Source organism: Pseudopodoces humilis, chromosome 2 (genome assembly GCF_049639895.1).
Source record: "Pseudopodoces humilis isolate 2021_Gansu_Grassland_sample_001 chromosome 2, ASM4963989v1, whole genome shotgun sequence".
Lineage (NCBI taxonomy): Eukaryota > Metazoa > Chordata > Aves > Passeriformes > Paridae > Pseudopodoces > Pseudopodoces humilis.
The window spans coordinates 4,171,793-4,193,770 of NC_142201.1; the positions used below are offsets into that span (position 1 = coordinate 4,171,793).

The 21,978-nt window shown below is 40.0% G+C and overlaps 1 pseudogene; it reads right to left on the reverse strand.

Annotated features, from left to right (window-relative positions):
• Window positions 1–6,964: 6,964 nt before the first annotated feature.
• On the reverse strand, window positions 6,965–21,486 carry LOC148184767 (histone H4 transcription factor-like; annotated as a pseudogene).
• Window positions 21,487–21,978: the final 492 nt, after the last annotated feature.

The window sequence follows — 21,978 nt, forward strand, 5'->3', positions numbered from 1 at the left end:
ACGGCTTACTCTGAATGAGAACATCTTTGTAGAAATAAATCAGAAATAAGAAATAGCTGTGTGTAGAGACAAGCCCATGGGTCACCTCTGTGGCTCAGCAATACACTTCTACCTGGCCTCTGTCTCCTGGATCATCCTGAGCTGCTCCTTGCTTTTACTTGGGATTCAGCTCTCAGTGGATCAGCCTGGAGAGTGTGTCCTGCTCTCAAGGAGCTCTGCTTAAAATGAAGGGATTTGGAGAACCAGGGCGCTGAACATTTCTGGAAGAGCTCACAACTTTATTCCTCTAATGATACATTGTCACTCAAACCCCTGTTTCACTGGGAAGATGGTGAAAGTTAAGCAAGACAAAATTCAGCTTGCATTTAGCTGGCAGTTAAGTTTAACCAAAAAGTGAATTGTGCACCTTCTGCCTCCATGGTGATTTGAGAATTAATTCAACAAACACCAAGCAAGAAAGGAGTAAGTGCTCATCTGAGGGAATTTCAATTATTTACATGCTTTCAAAAGGGCTAGGACTAAATAAAATTCACATTTAAGGCGCTTAGAGGACTGGCTTCCTGTGCTCTGAGCTTTTTCTTGATGAAATTTAGAAGGCTGGAAAAGGACACCAGAAGAGCTTGTCTTCAAGAGGTGGAAAAAGAAACCAGCAAGGGAATTCCAGAGCAGTCAGGTCACTGAATAATAATGAATGAATAAATAAACAGATTGATTAATTAATTAATTAATAATTAAAAGCATCCTAACAGTTGGCCAGGCTGACATACAACAGTCAGTACTAGGTTTCTTGAGAACAAATCTTGTGCAACCAACCTTTATATTTTTTTATACCAAAATAAACCAAAATTTATCCTTCTGTGGCAAGGTAACTAGTCTCATGTAATTCCTTCCCTCCTGTGTGTATGTTAGCAGGGGCACCACAGGGAACCTCTCTTCTTACTCTGCTTCACTGTCTTGCAACATTTCCCAGTCCTTTCAGAGAACAGGATCCAATCCAGTGCTTCAGCTTGGCTGTTTTAGAATGAAATGCTTCTCAAGGGTTGCTTGGCATGAGTGAACTCAACCTGGTGCTTCAGCAGGTCACAGGGCCCCTTTGTCCTGTATGTTAGAGCTAAAATATTTTGCTTTTAAATTCTGTGAACAGACAGCATCTGGCAACTAGGTAATAGCTTTAAAGTTGATATAAAACAGCACTAGTTTGCAAAACTATTAAACAAAAATCCATCTATTTGTCCACTCTGCAAATATTTAGCTACGTTGGGTTTTTTCCTACACAGATGGTGCAATAGTGCAGCTGGGTTAAGCCAACCCAAAGCTCTGAAGGAGGCTGCCATCCCCTTCTTGTGCTCCTGTTCACAGGGCTGCATTTGCACTCACGTGGTTGAACAGTAACTGAATCAGCTCAGTGATCTCACTTCAAAAAAACTCCCTTGGTTAGTTTGCAGCCAGATCAGAAAGCTGGCCTGGCTTACCAGGTGCTCCTTGATGTCAACAGCAAGGCAAGAGTGGGCTGGAGGAACCTGCCTCCGTGTGGAGGTGATGAAAGGGGCACGGCTGCACCTTGGAGAGGATGCTGCAGCTCCCTGCTGATCTCGCCTAAAGCACCCTGGCAAACCCTGGTGTGGAGATGGAAATGAGCCGTGGGAAGACAGGGGGAATCCTGAAACCAGCTTCTACTGGGGAAATTTTTTAAAAAAGCAAGGTGCAGATAGTCCCACTGAAGTCAATGACACAGTGGGGCTGGACTGCTCTGGGCACGTGTGTGGATTTTTGTGAGTGCAGAGCTGAAGGTGAAGGCAGCTCTGCCTGCTCAATACCCCAAGAGTCAGTTCCTTTATAAATTGATTTGAATGCACAAAAGTTAAGCCAGAATTAAAAGGCAGGTTGAGGACCACACTTGGGCCTTCAGCAGGGTGGTTTTAGTGCTCGTAATAGCTGAACAAATGAGAACACAGGTTAATAAAAACCTCGTGGCTTCCTTGTAGAGATGAGAACTCTTTAGAGGAGGAGAATTGAGGCACATCATCATTTGCTGGAGATCACAAAAGCTCCTTGCTGTAGACAAAAACAGAACAAACTCTGCATTTGATGCAATCTAGTGAGAAAATTACTGGTTTGGGGCTTTAGGCAGGCTTTGCAGATTGCTTTTAACAGCTCTTATTTAATGGAATTATATACTAAAAGCCATATCAGGGCAACCACTCCTCTCCCAGACACCAAACTTTAAAGCCTGTGCAAAATAATAGCACTGCTTAGTGATCCAGCTTTGAGACTCTTTTTTCCCAGAGAAAAAATACTGTGGTTTTTCTCCACTGCTTTCCTAGAAACTGCTGAACTATCTTTGCTAGCATTCTTCCTCTGCAAGGATAATAAAAAAGCCCTGCATTCACGAGCCTAATTGAGAAGTATTAAACAACCCAAATTTTACATGCACCTTGTTATCAGTTCTGTTAATGATGGAGAGTCTGCGCAATGGGAAAAAATAGTAATAAAAAAAATAAATATTATTAATTTTTGCATTAGCAGCAAATGACTAACGCAGTTGTTTGTACGCTATTCGAGAGAAGAATGGCTAGTTTTAAATTTTAATTCTTAAACCTCTGAGGACAGATAATGAGTTCTGCTTGATTTCCTCCAGCTCAGTCTTGCTTTGCTTCTTGGCAGCCGCGCTCGTTTTTCGGGTACATTTTTTGGATACGTTTCTTGGGTACATTTCTCAGGGATGTTTTTTGGGTATGTTTTTGGGTACATTTTTCAGGTACACCTTTCTCAGGTACATTTTCTGGGTACATTTTTTTGGGTACATTTTTTGGGTAATTTCTTGGGTACATTTTTCAGGTACCTTTTTCAGGTACATTTTTTGGGTACACACTTTTAGGGTACATTTTTCAGGTACTTTTTTTGTGTCTTGGGTACATTTTTCAGATACACATTTTTTGGGTACATTTTTCAGGTACCTTTTTTGGGTACACATTTCTCAGGTACATTTTTCGGGTACATTTTTCAGATACATTTCTCAGGTACATTTTTCAGGTACACATTTTTCAGGTACATTTTTGGGGTACATTTCTCTGATACACATTGTTCAGGTACATTTTTCGGGTACACATTTTTTGAGTAAATTTTTCAGGTACACATTTTTCAGGTACATTTTTCAGGCACACATTTTTCAGGTACATTTTTCAGGCACACATTTTTCAGGTACACCTTTTTTTCGGGTACATATTTTTTGAGTATATTTTCGGGTACATTTCTCAGGTACATTTCTCTTGTACACATTTTTTGAGTACATTTTTCAGGTACATATTTTTTGAGGACTTTTTTGGGGTGCATTTTTCAGGTACATTTCTCAGGTACATTTTTTGAGTACATTTTTTGGGTACATTTCTCAGGTACATTTCTCTGGTACACATTTCCCAGGTACATTTTCGGGCACATTTCTCAGGTACCTTTCTCTGATACACATTTCTCAGGTACATTTCTCTGGTACACATTTTTCAGGCACATTTTTCAGGCACATTTCCCAGGTACATTTTTTGGGCACATTTCTCAGGTACATTTCTCTGGTACACATTTCTCAGGTACATTTCTCTGGTACACATTTCTCAGGTACATTTCTCAGGTACATTTCTCTGGTACACATTTTTCAGGCACATTTTTCAGGCACATTTCTCAGGTACATTTCTCTGGTACACATTTCTCAGGTACATTTTTGGGCACATTTCTCAGGTACATTTCTCTGATACATTTCTCAGGTACATTTCTCTGGTACACATTTTTCAGGCACATTTTTCAGGCACATTTCCCAGGTACATTTTTTGGGCACATTTCTCAGGTACATTTTCGGGCACATTTTTCGGGTACACTTTTCAGGTACACAAATCTCAGGTACATTTCTCTGGTACACATTTTTCAGGCACATTTTTCAGGCACATTTCCCAGGTACATTTTTGGGGCACATTTCTCAGGTACATTTCTCTGATACACATTTCTCAGGTGCATTTCTCTGGTACACATTTCTCAGGTATATTTCTCAGGTACATTTCTCTGGTACATTTCTCTGGTACACATTTCTCAGGTACATTTCTCAGGTACATTTCTCTGGTACATTTCCCAGGTACATTTTGGGGCACGCTGTTTTTCCCTGCTGCCGGCTGCGCTGCAGGGCATCACCTCTGCGGGCAGGGCCAGCAGGGGCTCTTTGGCAGCAGGGTGAGCTGCTGCTGCCCGCACAGAGCCCAGGGCTGAGCTGCAGGACCCAAATGCTGTGCCAGAGCCCCGGGCAGACACCTCGCAGCTTTTCCATCCCTTATCTGATGCTCCGGCTCCACCAGAACCGGCCCCGCTGACTCACGGCCGCCTCATCCCCGCGGCGCACACGGAGCTGTTTTTCAGGCTGGATCCCACAAATCCCGGCAAACGACGCCTTGTTGGTGTCGGAGCCGCCTTGTCCTGGGATGGGGAGAGGTGCTGGACAAGGAGATTTGCCAGGCACAAACCCCGTGTGCGTTCGGGGTCCGCAGGCACCCACTGCGCTCCTCTATGGGACAGCGCTGCTGCGGGGAAATCCACCCCAGAACCATTCCCAAAACTAAACCCAAGCAAAACTCTGCTTCTCAAACCCAAATAGATCCCCACACTGCCGTTTCAGTCAAAAAAAAAAAAAAAAAATTAAAATTTGGTATCAAAATCAGGGAGGGAAAAAAAAGCTTTTCACCAAAATGCTTTCAAATGGGTATTTTGTTTTGTGCATTCACATCAGCATCTTGGGGTGCTAATAATCTTGGCAAAAGATTATTAAAATATTAACAAAATATTATTAAAATATTAACAAACTATTATTAACATTTGAATATAAGATTATTAAAAATATTAACCAAAAATTTGAAAAAACACCCTGAAATTCATCATTGCTTTGTCAAAAGCCATGTCTTTTCACCAAAGTGCTTTCAAATGGGTATTTTATTTTGTGTATTCACATCAGCATCTTGGGGTGCTAATAATCTTGGCAAAAGATTATTAAAATCATAACAAAAGATTATTAACATTTGATCATAAGATCATTAAAAATATTAACAAAAAATTTCGAAAAATGCTGAAAAACCTCTGAAATTCGTCATTGCTTTGTCAAAAGCCATGTCTTTTCACTCAAATGCTTTCAAATGGGTATTTTATTTTGTGTATTCACATCAGCATCTTGGGGTGCTAATAATCTTGGCAAAAGATTATTAAAATCTTAACAAAAGATTATTAATATTTGAATATAAGATTATTCAAAATATTAACCAAAAATTTGTAAAAATGCTGAAAAATCCCTGAAATTCGTCGTTGCTAACTACTGTTGTCTACTAGAAACACGGGTGTTAGTAAAACCTCCATATACAAACTAATACAAAGGTGGAAATTCTAAAATAGATTACTGACAAAAAAAAAAAGATAAAATAAAGTAACTCTTATCTTTGCAAACGCCTTGAATGCAAGCTCTGTAAATAACAATGAAATAAGCCAGGTAACTAAGCAATAACAGAATAAACAAGAGCAATTATTAAAAAAAAAAATAAATCAAAAACTGCTCTCCATGAATAAGTTATTGTCCCATTCAGTCTGACTCCACAGTTGATTTTGCCTTACAAAATCATAATGTATTTAATGTATTTAATAGGCTCACAGCACGAGGTGGGAATTTTGGAGTTGCAGGTTGTATTCTTGCTCGTATTCAGCTCCACAGCACAAGCACAAATCAAACAACGCCGTGTTTGGATCTGCTGTGTGAAGTGGAATGAATCCTGAGTGGGCTTGGTGTAAATGAACCCTGGTACCTGCAGTGCAGCCTGCACCAAGGGCAGCAAGCTCCCCATCAGGCATGGGGAGTAAAATGTGGGATATGGGATTAGAGACTGCAGGTAAACTGCTGGAAAAGCCTGGAAAAGGCTGCGTGTTCTGGCTGACAAATACTTTCCATTCTAAAGGACTCTTTCTTTGGGAAGGGTTGACACCTCTCTGCTTGTTGCTTTGATATTCAGCAGGGGAAATCCCAGAGGCTATAGTGGTACCGAGCTGTGGCCCAGAGAAACGTGAGTCACTTCTACCTGCAATGTGCAGAATTAAAAATGCTGCCTCCCTGATTCACACAGATTAAAATCAGGCTGACACCCACACGTGTCTGGCCTTCCCCCTCTGCACAGATGGCTCAAGTGCTCCTGAAACATTTTACAGCCCAGGGTTCTGAGTGAGATTAAAACCTGAGCACGGAGATCTCAGCTGCCTGCAAAGCTTTTCAGGCAGGAATTTATGGGGGGAGATTTTTACACCTGCCCCTTTTATTGTGACTATATTTGTGACAGGGCTTATAAATTCCTTTGCAATATTTCCATTGTAACAAGAAAGTCTCTCTAATAACTCCTGAAATATTTTTGAAGCCACTAACCAAGCTAAGAAACCTGCCAAAATTTTTATATTCCTTTATACATCTCACAAGCCGTTAGGCAATTTCTAATAAATAACATAGTGGGCTAATAAAAAATGGGATGTTTTACTTACCAACTCAAACTCTTCATGTCATGCACTGGCTCAACATTTTCCCCACTGCCCACATGTTTTTAATAAATAAATGAACACATATGTCTGCTATATGAATATAGAAAACTTCAAAGTTTCTTCTCACAAAAGGTATAAATGAACTTATTGGAAGTGGATCTTCAACATATTCTGTAAGGACATCAGAATAATTTAATGAAGCTGAGAAAACACAGTGTTTTATATGAGATTTGTCAAGGATAAAAGTGAAAACTTTAAAACTTGTTTCATTTAAGAAAGCAAACCTCTTCCAAAGAGTAAAAATCCTCATCTTTTTTATAGTAAAAATCCAATAAAAGACTGGTTTTTTAGAAATCTATCTGAATTCCCAAGCCCAGTTCCATTCCATCACTGCTAAAATTATTTTGACTTGGTCAAGCCTGATTTGTCACCATCTAGAGATCCTGACCCAAGCCTTGGCTGCATCCAAACTCCAGTGACTTTCATTGTCATCTTTATGTCCAAGGGGAAAAAAAAAATTGAAAATAATGAAAACACAAACTACAAACATAGTGTTTGCAGCTGAAAATTAGAATAACATTAATTAGATTGCCAAAACTGATAATGTCAGCAATTAAAAGATGAATTAGGTTGTTGTTTACTATGTGACACTCAAACAAAAGACACTCTCTGTGATGGAACACCTGCAGGAGGGCTCCAATTAAGTAGTTTTTATCAAATGTGCAGCATGTAAGAGAAATTAGGAGATAGATATTCATATTAATATTTTATCTGTTGGATTTTCTCATCCCAAAATGGAAGGAACAGCTTGTTTATACTGCAGAAGCCATTCATATATTTCTGTACTCTCTTCTGTGGATACAACTTGCAGGGCTAAAAAATTTCTTCTAACAGCATCAGTGACAAGATTTTCACAGTTGTAAAAGCTATAAAAGCAAAAAATCCTTTTTATTTCCTTGGTTTAACCATCTTAAGTTTTACTACCAGGATGGAAAACCTAATGCAGAGTAGTAAATTGTTTAACACTCAGAATGTCTAAAATAGAACCAAACTTCAGCAAACTTTAATTATCTGGATCTGTAAATCAGAATGTTTTAGAAAAAATACTTTATGACCTGAGCAAGAATCAGCTGGTGACATACCTGGAATGAGAATGGCTGCTGAGTTTATGAGCTTTTTGAAGATGTTGGGTCAGTGAATAACTCCAGGGGAAATGTTTTGACAGATGTAGAATTTATATTTCAGAATTACTCTTGGAAAGGAAGACCGTTCGAGTCATGGAAGGCTTGCACATATATATGACAAAAATTAATCCCCTGTTGAAAAGGGGAAAACCACACTAAATAGCTGAAATTTTGAAGTAGCTTCCTAAAATATTTCCAGTTTGTTGTTGTTAGAACTTCCTGATTAAAGGAAGTGAAGGTGGAAATTCTCTGCACTGGCCATTGCTACTGCAGATCCCCAAGAGCAGGATGACAGATCCCACTGAAATATATTCATTTTACAGGAGTGATCACAGCTCAGGAAGCTGAAGAAACAGGCAGCAAGCATGTATAAATTATAGCAGCCCAAACTGAATTTTAATGTGTGACCAGACTCACATGATTAAAAGTTCCCCTATTTTCTGGTAACATATTAGTTCTAAGTATGGAGTAACAATCCAGAAAGGTGATGTTGGATTTTAATCCCTGAAATACTTTGCTGTTGAGATCAGAATTGCCATGTGGGATTTTTTTTTTCCCTTCAAAAAAAAAATAAAAAAATTAAAAAGAGGTGGGAGGAGGTTGGGCAGAGTTCAAGACTCTGAGAATGCAACTGCATGTACCTGCAGTAAGCACTCAAAAGGAGGAATCAGGTATTTCATAACACTTGCAAGAGTCCTAGAAATATGTGCAAATAAATGCTGGATTTGATGAAAAAAAATAAAACATTTCATTAATTCACACAAAGCCAAATACACATAAATTTGAAACTTTGGATTCATTTAGAGAAATATATTTTATCCTGCTGTTTATTACCCTGTCTTGCAGTGCTGTCTCAAAGTCAGTGAAGTCCATGAAATGAAACCACATCCTCCAACATCACAGCTGTAGGCACCTGAATCACTCTGTGTTTCAACATGTTTATGTAGATCAGAGGAGCTCTCAAAACTGAAAACAAGGTGAAACAAATAACAGATATAATAGGACAGAGGAAAAGCCTTGTGGTTCATGTTTAGGACTTGGAGGTAGAAATTTTTGGCTCTGACGATGACAAGTGAAAGCGGAATTTGTGTAAATTGCTTCTCTGCCTCAGTTTTTCCACCTGTGGAAAGGGGATAGTACAGACATCTCTTTGATGTGCTCTTAATTTCTTTTTCCATTCCTTCTTTCTTCCCACACATCCACACCATGCCCAAATCCAGGTTATTTTTCCACAACTACCACCCTTTCATTATGTTCACGTAGAGAAAATTCTTGTCCATTACCAATCATCTTCTTTGGTTTAGAAATTCCAGTTATTTCCTTCTATCCACACGCAATGTGAACTCAGAAGTAATTAAATATTGGTGCATTTTACCCCATTTCCAGCACCCAAAGACTAGGCCTCTCTTCTTCTCAGGAAAAATTAATTTGACAGCGCTTATATGTGCAACTTGCTTTGCCAGGAGCCTCAGATTTTCTTACCTGCTGTCACAGAGGTGACAATGGAATTATGGTGTCAAAACTGGATGTGTGCTTTCAGTGAGGAGGCGCCTGTGCTCACCACCCACAAAGGCTACAGGTAACACAGTTAACTAGAAAAGATAATAGAGACAGAAACATCCTTTCTGTTAGCACAGCTTCACCAGGATTTTATCTTCTACATGACCAAAAAGAAAAGAAAATGTCAGTTTAGAATTAGCATATTATAATGCACTTGGGAATAAAATATACAGAGAAGGAATGAGATCAAAATGAAATGCAGTGGAATAATGGTTGATTTACAGCATTTCAGGTTACTTCCAAAAAATAGATGGTAGGATCATGTTTCACCCTCTAGGCCCTGACAAAAAGGATGATTATTGTTTCACCTTTGGCACTTTTGGAGGGTTTTTAAAAGGTGGATGTTGTCTGGAGGCCTTCTGAGGGACAAGCAGTGTCAAATCTGCTTTAAGTGTTTGAGGTATTGCCACTGTCATGAGGGCAGCAGGAGGAGCGTCCTCCTCCAGGAAATTCAGTGGGATTTCTTTTCTGGAGGCACAGGGCTTGCTCAGATATGGGATTCTGTGACTCTGGATTTGTGACAGCCTCTGGCAGATGGGCAGGCAGGGCTGGAGGGATTTACCCTGAACAAACTCTGCTTTGTGCGTATGAATCAGCGGCGTGGTGAACGCCGTAGGGAGAGTCCTGTGAAGAATGCTTGAGTTTGGACAAAGGCTGGGTTTTATAGGAATTTGAAACCTTGCACTGTTTAATAACCAGCCCACTGCTGGTCATTAAACCAGAGAAAAAAACAGTCATGTCGTCTCAAAAATAAATGTAATGCATTGCAATATTCCGGAATCACTCCCTGCACAGGGATTTTTCCTCATAGTTTGCCTCAGACCAGGAATTTTGTTTTGCTTTTCTTCCTAACATAAATAGCTTCGTGTGAAAAGCCTGTCTGGAATAACTTAATCTGCAAAACTGTGTCAGTGAATTGAACAGGAATGGGAGTAACCAAGTTTACTTAGTTGTCTGCCATGTAAATATGTCCACGTAGGGAGCGCTTTCAGAATATCTGCAACATTTGCATTCACATCACAGCTTATTTCAGAATAATTCCTTATAGGTAAGCAAGCTCTTTAAAAGAGAATTTCAATATTTATCAGCAAGCTGTTATGCAATACACTGGGGTAGGAATATTGGAATGTCATGTCTGCACTGGCGCTCTGCACCAACATGCAGACGTGTGTGCTGCCAGAATTGCTAAAGAAAGCTGAATCATGACCCAGGGACGTAACTGGCTTCAATATCTGAATGGATTTAGGCTGTGCCTGAGTAGCTGGGACCCTGGGATGCCTCCCAGCTCCCTCAGCCAAGTTCACTTACTGGGAGATGACACAGGTTCACATCAGCCTTGCTCCTATTCCAGCCACACTGAGATTTTCCCTGCCTGAGGAAGCAGAACATAGGCAGAATTATCAGGGGATAAGGACAGCCAGGCACATTGCACAATTCACAAAGGTTTAATCACAGCCAGAGTACCCAGAAACAAATAGTTCAGTTAGCCATGTGCTTTATTTAATATATCAGATCTACCTTAATATGTTGCACTTTAACTAAAAAAAAACAAACCAAAAAAAACCCAACAAAACAAATCCAAACCAAACAGCATATTTAACCAGCTTCATTAGTTAATAAAACAAAAATAAAAATCTCAATCTGGATTTATTTCCAATCTCTTCCCAAAAGCACCATGAGTCTAATCTAATGAAAGGCAGAGTGCCTAAGCATCAATGTGTGGAGTCGCAGCCAGTGAAAAAACGTGTTTCCTTAAGAATGCAACTGGAAAACAGAATCTACCCGGGGTGAGCAAGTCTGCACAGAGCTATTTGTGTGTTTATACAACCTGAGTGTTCCCAGCTCTGGCTGCATGGCTGGAATATTCCCATTCCCACCCTGCTCCCTGCATTTCCTGGGTGTCCCACAGCAATATCCCAGGTTTCCTCCTGCTCGCATGCAGCAGGATTCTTTCCCAGCAAGTCATCGCTGACCTGTGGGAATCTCTGGGGACCCGAGGGAGGTTGTGGTTAGGTCAGGGAAGGACTGGGCTGTGTGATGTGCTGCAAGGTGAGCTGGAACACGCCTTGGGCTTTCACCCAGCCCTGGCTCTGAAAGCAAATAAACAGAGGTGCGAGAGGAGAATAAACATCTGCACCGGAGCTGCTGCTAAAGAGAAAAGCCCCTTGAACCTTTTTGGTTTGAAGGCACAAAGAATGGAATTTTCATGCCTGAGAGGCACAGACAGTCCTTACTTTTCCAGCATTTGTAACTCAGTTGACCTAGGTTCATAAATCAATTTTCTTAGCTGATATAACAATTCTTGTAGCTCTGTTGTTTATCTGACCTGCAGTTTATCTAACCTTGAGAAAAGGATGTTTTATTTTAAGAAGCTCTAACCATGTTACATCAGGTGATCTCGTAGCAGCCTTTCATTGGCAGAATGTTTCCCAGCAGCAAATATTTTTTCTTAATTTAAACCAGAACTATTTAGTGGCAATACAAATAACTTTTGAAAGTTTTATTAATTAATAACTTATTATTAATTTAGCTGCCGGTTTTGTTAATATAGCATTGAGACATGTTTCAGTATTCTTTTTCACTACAAATTTAGCTTAGGCTAAATGAAGAGGATTGTTTACCAGTAAGTAAATATCCTAAACAGAATAATAACCCGGTCAAAAAAACAACAGTTTCAAATTTGAGATCTTCTGTCAATGCACACACTTCCCATCACCAAAACATCCACAAATCCTAAATATATTCCAAACACTTAAAACCAGAACAAAAACACCACCTGTCCCTCCCTTTTTAGCTTGCAGGAAAGCACAGCACTTTTAATACACAGTTGGTGGAGGTAGGGAGTGTTCTGGTGAAGAAAATACTCACCAAACACACAAAGGAAAGAGAATTTCTGTGAATTTTCTGTGAATTTCATGAACACAACAACCTTCCTGGAGCAAACCCTGCTCTCATGCAATTGACTTCTATGCAAGTAGAAATATTTATTAAGTTTCACATGCACATTAAATTATAATCTTAAAAACATAAACAGAAATGAGAGCATAACCCCTTGCTGTTTCCTGGAACTTGATTCTCTGCATGATAAAAATACCTGGTGTTGTTGACCATCCCCCCACAAGCAGGACATGCTTCAACCTTTTGTTTTGTGGGGGTTCTTTAAGTGCTTTCACCCACACCTACAGCTAACCCTACACCTTCCTTTAAATACACCCAAACATCCTAAACCAACCAACCAAAAAAAGCTGCACATGAGGACTGTGCTTTCTAATGCAGAAGCAGAAGAAGCCATCATATGCTTGTGTCTGACTCTTATATTTTTAGAAATACACAAACCTCTTATTTATAAAATAGAAATCCTGTTAGCAGTGTTGCAAACACCACAGGACATTTAACCCTGCAAATGTCCATGCACAGGGTTGTGTCCAGACTGTTCTGGAATGTCTCCATAGATATCTCCATAGATATCTCCATAGTCTCTGGAGCACCAGGATGATGGGGCAGTGAATAAATGTCAGCTGTACATCTCCAGAACTCCACTTCCAGCCTGTTTTTAAAAAAACTTCACACTTTCTATTCTTTATATTTAAATTCGCGTAGTGGTTAACCACAAGCAATCAGCAAGCCACCAAACAATCTTTGCATTTAAAAAGCTCTGTCCTCAGATCTCTTGAGCTCAGGAACTCTGATACTGTGGACACAATGCAAGTTTTAACAGCAGAAGTAGAAAGCTCTGGCTGCTGACCTGTGACAAGGGGACAATCCCAAGTGGTTTTATGTTTAGCTGTAAATAGAGTTAAAAATCTACTTTCAGGAGAAAACTTCAGACATATGTAAAGGAAGATCCTATCATCTCATGCAAGGAGCAGCCACAAGTATCATCTGCCTAACAAAGGTGACAGCTATGCAGAAACCTCCCTTTTTAGAAAGGTGAAATCATAGCCTGCACCCAACCAAAGAGGACTAAATGCAAATTCAAAAACAGGAGGCAGGGAAAGAATATATCCTTGATGGTAAGAATAATCAAGTGAATCAAACTAAATGACACCTTGGATATCTTTAGGTCTCAGAAATGAATACATAAAATTAATTTACCCAAAAGGACTTGCCCAGCTCATGTAACCGAGTAGGTGCACAGTGAGTCCATTTCTGCTCTTCATCAGGATGTTCTCTCAAGAAGAGCAAGAATATAAAACCTTGATCACAGCCCACATCCACTCCAGTGCATGGAATACAGGCAATTTCCTGGCACAGAGCTACAAATTCATGTACTTAGTAAAGGGTCAGAACCCTAAAATCTTTATTAAAGGACAGGAAATCCTGAAACCTCACCTTGCCTACAGCAGATCTTGCACCCCTCTTGTAACTGATGCTCATTACTTCTCATCTTTTTTACACAGACATGGAGAACAAATGGTTTCACTGTTCCTAAACATCTTTGAAGACTCACCATATTCCTTTTCTTCCACATCTGACTTTTTCCCATTCCCATATTTAGGCTATACAGCCAGAGGAATTCTTTCACCTGGCATAATGGGCTTTATTTTCCAAAGTTATGGTCCCAGTGATGTGTGATTTTTGTTCCTCTTAAGGACTGGAAATTTTAACTCTCAGGTCACTGGAGTGAATTGAGTTCTCCAGACAAAAAATAATGTATCAGCTAATCTCCAGGGGGAAAATGAACACATTGTGTGGCCTTGCATCCACTGATGGGACTTTGTCATTAAGAGCTACCCCAAAAAGCAACTTCAGCCCATAAATTGAAGAGACACATATCTTGGGGCTTCACCAAGAGGATTCCCATCAAACATGAGCTCTGTTGATCCATTTTACCAAACAAAGCCAAACTGATTGGTTTGAAGCGAGCACAGAATGATCTGTTCCAGGAGCAGAGTCACACAGGTTGCCCAATTTCCCTTCAGCTTTTCATCTGCAGAGGCTCTGCTCCCACCCTGCCCAGCTCTGCAGATGAATGGCATGCACAGCAAATAAAACCCAATAGTTTGGCCCTTACTCAAACAGCCCAGGCATCTGCCATGAAAGGCTCTCAATGGAATGTGGCTCCAATACAGCCACGGGCAGGACATCACCTTTGAAGCCACGACAGTAATTTTAACACAAGAGGTAGCTTGCAATATAGAGAATGCATTAAAAATGCTCTTTCTTACCACAGAGTTGAGAAAAAGTGGGGCAGCAGTAGGTGTGTGTCCCTTGATTGGAAAGGATCAGCTGGACAGGAGGAGGAGTAAGCTCACCATGAAATATTCTTATGAGGGAGACACCTCTGATCCTGGCTGGTAGAAATAAGTCAAAAATCTGCTAGAATGGTTTATGCACTGTCACCCACAAGCAGAATCATGAGGAAACCCAACTCTGTTCAACTCCCAGTTACCCCAAGTTGAGAAGTGCCCATGGATGAGAGGAACTATCCTGCTTAAATCATGGTGCCCATAAAATAGAAGTGGTTTTGCAACTATTTTAGATAGGTGAAAAAATACCCAAAGATCTCTCACAAATTCCTATGCACATAGAGCACTAAGTGAATTTTAGAAGAAACATTTATATGTGAAATATTTTTTGAGATAGTGTGTTTTAATTTTTTTTACAAACTACCTTTCCACTTGACAACAAACAACCTTTTTTTTTTTAATTTGTAAGTTTCTTCCTCCTTATCAGAGGCATGAAGAGCAACATGTTCATAAAACCACACAGGGTTACTGAAGGTAACATAAACCAAAGAAGGATGGAGAAGACAAGATGGTTTTGGCAGAAAATGAACTGACAAGAACACAGAATTAAGTGTTTTTAAAAACCGAACAGACACCAGTAAATATTGCAGTAACATTTAATTAACTCACCCCAACACAGAGACAATTACATCAACTACAAAAATGCAGAAAATTTTGCAGTATCCACAACACAAACCAGGTCCTGAATTCTCACCTTCTGTCTCGTGGTTGAAAAGTCTGTCCAGACTAATTGAGTGAATGCTCCTCATTCTTTTGAGCAGGAATGTGTCTGTTCATGCATTTCTGTTGGTTTATTTCTCTGTATATTTTTACCTTGTCCCCTCCCTTCATTCCTCCCTGCTCCTTCTCAAGGTTTATGAGGGCAGTGCAGGGAATTCCAACAGAAATGGGAAGTGCACAGTGATTAAATTGAATTAGGTGTCAGGATGCAGCACCTCAGGAGTCTTATGTGACAAGGGGGGGACTAAACCTGAATTATCCTCTGCCTCAGTCCACAGAACCCCACACCTGAGAGTGAGAGTGGGCTGTATATTGCATTTTCTGTGGTGTGAAGAGGTGCCATTCAGCAGCACACTGCCAGCAGTCCAAATCCAAAGTGCTTCCCTCAGTTCCCGACCATCTGAGCCTCAGCTTCTGCTGGCACAGCTTTGTAAGTTGAATTTGGGGCAAGGAACTGTTTTCAACCAAATCAAACACCAGGGAACTGGGCAAAACTCCTTAGGGTGATAACAGCTGATTAAAATGTAAATATCATTCAGGTTGTTTAAAGAAAAATACATACCTTTAAAAACCCTGTTTTGGGTTTTAGGGTTACCTGGTTTTAGTCATTCTAATCTTAGCAGAGTGGATTAAACCAAGCTGCTGAGCATTCTGTGTGCAGAACAGAGCATTCCCACAAGGAGTTAATGCAGGCAAACTGCTGCATTTTAAATTCACACTCCAGTGTATTTCACAACAGCTCCCTGAGGCAAACTTATTCCCTTATTAGCTTCCCTTATTTCCTTGGAAGGGCTTGAAACAGGATCTGAGAAATCCAAGGTCCTGTGCCTATGGAAACATAGAGGCACATAAAAGTGAGTCAACTAAAATATTGAGCTAGACAGAAGGAAAACCACTTCACTCTTAGTCAGAGCAACCATACGGGGCTTAAACTCATTTTAATTCATTGGCCCCAAAACTTTGAGTGTTTCAACAGAACTTTCTTAAATATTCTTTGTGTGTAAACAGGAGAGGAGCAGAGCTTTTGGGGCTGTTGCCTGAGTCAGAAGATTTACCTGTGGGGAAACTGAACCTGCCACAGCTGAACCCCCCCCCCCCCCAGGTGTCAGGGGAAGCTGCACGGGTGATTTTTCAAAGGGAATTATATTCATTACTCTGGGAACATATTTGCAGGAGGGTGGGAAAGGTAAGCAGTTTTCCCTGCCCTCAAAGTTCTCCTCTTTCACAGCGTGCCCTACCCCACCTCCTGGGGCTGCTGGAGCCTGCCTACTAAGTTGGGAAACATTCTTCTAATTAATAAAATTCACTACATAGTTGGAACTTGAAGAAACATGTATAAAAAAGGGGTTTGCAGAATGCTTGTGGACTCGTCCATCAGCCCAGACTGCCCACTCAAAAAATACAAAAAGTGGGATGTTAAATCAATTAGCTGGGGTTTAAGCATGTTTTTCAAGCAAAGACTGTGCTTAGTGACAGAGGCAGCAAGCAAAATTCTGAGGGTTTTGAACTTTTTCTGAACCTTCTTCATTTTTAAAATAAATAGACCAATCTGTGTAAGTAAAGACTGATTGGTCTGCATTAAATGATTCCTGTAAGATATCAGACATAACAACAATAAAGTTTGTTTGTAACAACAGTTTGTAACCAAACTATGCAGACAGTCCAAAAGTTATCACAAATAATGATCTGTATTATTTGCTTAGGCTTACAGCTTTAAAAAGATGACAGTGGGGTACTCCATATGTAATCCACTTCTAAATAAAAAATTTTATGTAGAGGTTCTCACAGATTGATTTAACAACAGAACTACCTCTCTCTTTAAATAGAATTTGTATGTCATTCCTTATTTCATTTAAGGAAGAATTAATGAAAAGAGCATTATGTGAACACAGATACTCTAAATTTAGGGTCAAAAGGATATTTTTAGACAACCTATCTGAAATGTTAAGATGAAAACAGGAAATTATTATAGACCAAATAAGTCAAAGTTTAGTAAAACAAAGCATGGCACCATCAGAAAACAGAAGTGGCTTTGCTCCATCACTGCAGTATATTTACTCCAATAAATACTGATAATAAATACTCCAGTATCACACTGATTCTAATTCTAATATGACACACATGAGAAATAAAATATCTTTGTAAAACACCACCCTTTGGTCTGACATTACCTTGTGTGGAAATATTTTCATCCTCACTAGTGCTTGTCCTTAACCTCAAAAAGATAGTTTGTGTCATTAATATTGTCACAAACTTTGATATAGAAAACTCATAGGTAATAGAGAATGGGATTTAAGGATGATAAGAAATGAATCTTTCAAAGACATAGAGAGACATAAGGAAAAAATTATCAAAGGCTTCTGAAAAATGAATTTTTTGTATGGATTAGTGATTCACTATTTCAAAACCAGCATCAGATTTGTCCATATGAGGTTTGCAAAATTGATTAGAGTCACAGTTTTTCAGTAACTCAATTCACTTGTTTCTTTGCTATTATTTTTTCAGTTATATCACTTAAATGAAAGAGCAAAGCTCATAAAACATGAAAAAAAATATTGTAGATGCAGGAAAAAAAATCATATAGGCATCAGTATTTATGTTAGCATTGTTAATAAAAATACAGCAACTGCTCTTGCCTTGGTACAAAAATGACACAGAACAGATAAATGATTTTATTTAGCACAGGACATTAAAAAGTGGTCAAGGTACAAACCATTTTTAATTGAAACTAATCTTGGCAATGTTTCAACATCAAACTTAGATGAACAGCTTGGTGCAAATGTCTGATTTCTCTTTGAGCAAAGAAAAAATTCCAACCATTTCCAACTAACCAAGGAAACATCAGATTTTGTTACCCTTTATTCCAGACCAACAAAAAACACTCTAGATCTGGCTACAGACTACAAGCTATTCATTGAACTGGGTGAATTAAAGGTTTTCACATATGCTTCTAAAACACAGGAAAGTTGTATCTTTGTCAAAAAAGATCACTTTGGTCCCAAGAAAGAGAAACTGGAATTCAAGGTCACAAATGTTATGCAAATATCACGGAGTGGGTCAGCTTGGGAGGGACCACGGTGGCTCATCTGGTCCCACGTCCCAGCAGGGCCCTCCCAGAGCACAGGGCACAGGATTTTGTCCAGACAAATCTGGAATATCCCCAGGGAGGGAGCTCCACACCCTCTGTGGCTGATCTGTTCTGTATTTTTCTGTATTTTTCTCCTCGAGTTATTGAAACGAAAAGTTCTGTGTGTACTTCTGATGCCTGTGTGTTAGGAATGTAAGTGCTTTAGCTGTTCAAAAGAAGCTATTCTGGAACACATTTAAAAATGGATATAACCTGTTAAATTAGTCTCATGCTCCAAAACAAACTGGATCAATTTTTTGCAGTTTGGGCTCAAAGAGACTGTGAACAACACACAGAGTTAGTAGTAAAATCAAATGAAGAATAATAATAGCATAGAAGAATACTAAAGATAAATGCTCTGTCAGACTTGCAATCCCCTGGAAATTCAAAGCATCCAGGAAAGATTTAATCTCTATATGGGGCAGGTGGTTTTCATTTTTGTCTTTGCTACGGTGACAATCTCATGTCACAGAGATAGTAGGACACGTTGTTCAGGGGTAAGACTGAGCAAAAAAACTCCCCATTGTGAGCCAAATCCAAAGAATCCTGAAGTTAGGAGAGGAAAAGAAAATGCCAATATCAAGCATTCACATCACAATTCTGCCAGCAAACTCCCCTGTAGTAACTTCATAGTCCGTGAGCAGCCTTAGCAGAGAAACTGCTAATTGCTATCTAGTGATAATGCACCAAATAAAACTTGCAAATCTCAGTGGCAAACAGATATCCCACTGTCCCACAAATGCAGCAACACCTGAGTGCTTTGTACCTTAAAGCACAACTTCCTGCACAAAGGCACCTCATAGATTCAATAGGAGAATTTTGTAAAAATCAGGATTTTCTTACATATATACTGTGACACTCTTTGGCTTAGGTCACAGAGACATTGTTAATGTTGGTCCAATTCTACTTTTTTCACCTTTAATTAAAACTCATTCACCTTTAATTAAAATGTCTACACCTGTAATTACACTTGATTACAGTGTTAAGAATAAAGAGCAGGATACACAAGAGCCAAACCAGCTATATTAAAAAGTCTGGTATATTATTGCTATTACATCCACAGAGTCTGCCTGTAATTTTCTGCAGAATTGGATTTTTTTTTTTGTTTTCTTTTTGAGTACATTTAATGCTATTTAAAAACTGTAAAGCACAATAGCCATCATGATAACAGCAGTGTACTAAGGAAAACACCATAGAAACAATAAAAGTTTCCCTTTTCCTGGAAAGATTCATACAAATCCTAATTTAAACTTAAAACTTATCCCTGAAAGGGAAGAAAACTCTGCCATGAAAAACAATTTGTTAAAATCTGCAAGGTCCTGCTCTTGGAAAAGAAAAACTAAACAGATGTTCTCATGACATCACCTCCTCACTCTCTTTCCATATTAGTAATAGTTATCAATACAAACAAAAATCCAGGATAAGGAAAAATAATAATCCAGGAATGAAGGAAGAAATAAAACAGGTATAAGACCTTGTTGAAGGGCTTCATGCAGGTGGGGCTTACCAAAGCTCAGGTGCAGGTAAACTGAAGTAAGTGTTATTTTCAAGGTAAACTGGAGTCAGTGTTATTTATTTCCCAGGTAAACTGAAATCAGGATTCCCTTCTAGCCCCGGAATATTCTCGCACAGGATCTGTGTGAAAGGTGAGATAGGAGTGACCTGCTGCTCCTGCAAGTGTTCCCCAGTGGGATTGCAAAATGCCTCCATGCACTTCCCTACAAAGCAGCATTCTTTTCACACATGGCAGCATCAACCCAGTGCTCTTAAATTTGCTTCCTGGGGCCACTGAAGGTTTTAGTTATATCACATTTCTGGGAATATCTCTTGTAAAAATACAAGTAGTCAAGATTACAGTCTCCTCAATGACATGAATTTTTTTTTTTTTGGTTGGTTTTTGTTGCTGTTGTTGCTTTTTTGTTTGTTTTTTTTTTAATTACTGTTCACCTTATTTTAAGTATCTAAGGCCATATTTTGCAAACATTTACACCTTGCCAGAAGCCACAAGTTGTAACATTTTTATTGCAACCACACAGTAAGAGTACTATGATCACCATCCCATGCTGAGAGTCCCTTTCTTACAATTTAACTCCACGGCAGAGCTGTAAAACCTCTTTTCACACAGAAAGCCAAAGCAACCATGACCAGGAGTGCAATTCCAGTCACTGACACCAGCGTGGGATCCCACTGAACAGGGCTGCTTCCGTTCTCTTGCATTTCTCAGGATGCAGCTCTGGAATTGGCACAGCTGATGAATTGATGAGAAAATTGAAAGAAAATAAAAAAGAGGGATTTTCAGCTGAAAGCTGGTTTTGGGGGAGGAATGATAGAGAGAGAAATCGGTTTTCTGCTCAGCTGGATGCATGTTTGTATAAAGGAAGCCACAGGAATGTAAACCAGTGAGGAACAGTTCCACTGGCTTTTTGTTACCCTGAACAGATCCAACAACAAACTTCATTAAAAAAAATTCTCCTGGCCCATTCTCCATGGCTTCCCACCTCCTTCCTCTTCCCTGTGTGAGGAGCTCAAAAGATCTGCCAGATCAGCTGCTCTGAGAGCCACTCCCTGGCTTGCTTTATTCTCTCTCAGCAGCCTGGATTAGTTTTTAGGGTTTGAGGAGCCTCGGAGCAGATCAGCTGATGGATCTCAGTCAGCGGCAGACTTCGGGAGGAGGATGGCAACAAGCAGCTGGGAGGAGGCTCTTCACTTTCTCATACAGATCTGGAAGACAAACTCTGCCCAGTAGCCTCAAGCACCAGTGTAAAAGCCTGACTGTGTCTTCCCTGATGCTCGTGCTGATCCCACTGATTAAAAAACGTGGGTGCTGACATAATTCAGGGCTGAAAAAACTGAGTGGGAAAGCGGGAAAACGTGCAGGAATCGCTGTGCCAACTCCACGGTGTTCAACAGGCACCACCCACACCACTGGCCTTGTACTCTTTGTACTTCCAGCTACTAAAAATACCCCTCTGGAAGTGTTCCCCTAGCAGAAAGTGAAATACTGCAAAGCTTCCCAGAGAAATGATGGGCTGGTATTCCAAGTGGGACCCTCCTCACGTTGTGACACTTTGATCCAAACTTCTACAGCCAAGCTTGGAACTCCTGGCATCCCTAAAGACAGAGGGAAAGGCAGGAAGAGTAGTGTTTGTGCTGGACATTAAATAATCTGTGGTCAAGTAACTTTATTAAAGCCATTCCAGCCATGGTATTAATACCACTGGAACAAAATATCTCAAGTTATAATTATTCTAATTGACCAACACCAGTATCCACAGTATCCCAGCGACTGGAGGCAAAAACCACCAGAGGGAAAACTGTGGGAGAGCCTTTGAAATCCTCCTGTCCATAATGGCACAGCATCCTCTTGTCTGTACATCCCCCCTGACCACCCACATCCCCCTTCCTTCTCTCCACATCCCACCTGAACCTCTCACACCCCCTTCCTGGTTTTTATATTTTATTTGAACCTCCCACATCCCCTTTCCTTGTCTCCCATCCCACCCGAACCTCCCACAACCCTCCTCCCTCCTCTCCACACCCCACCCACCCTCTAATCCTTCTGTTTGTATTTCTGTTAGTTCAGGCTCAACCCCACCATTCC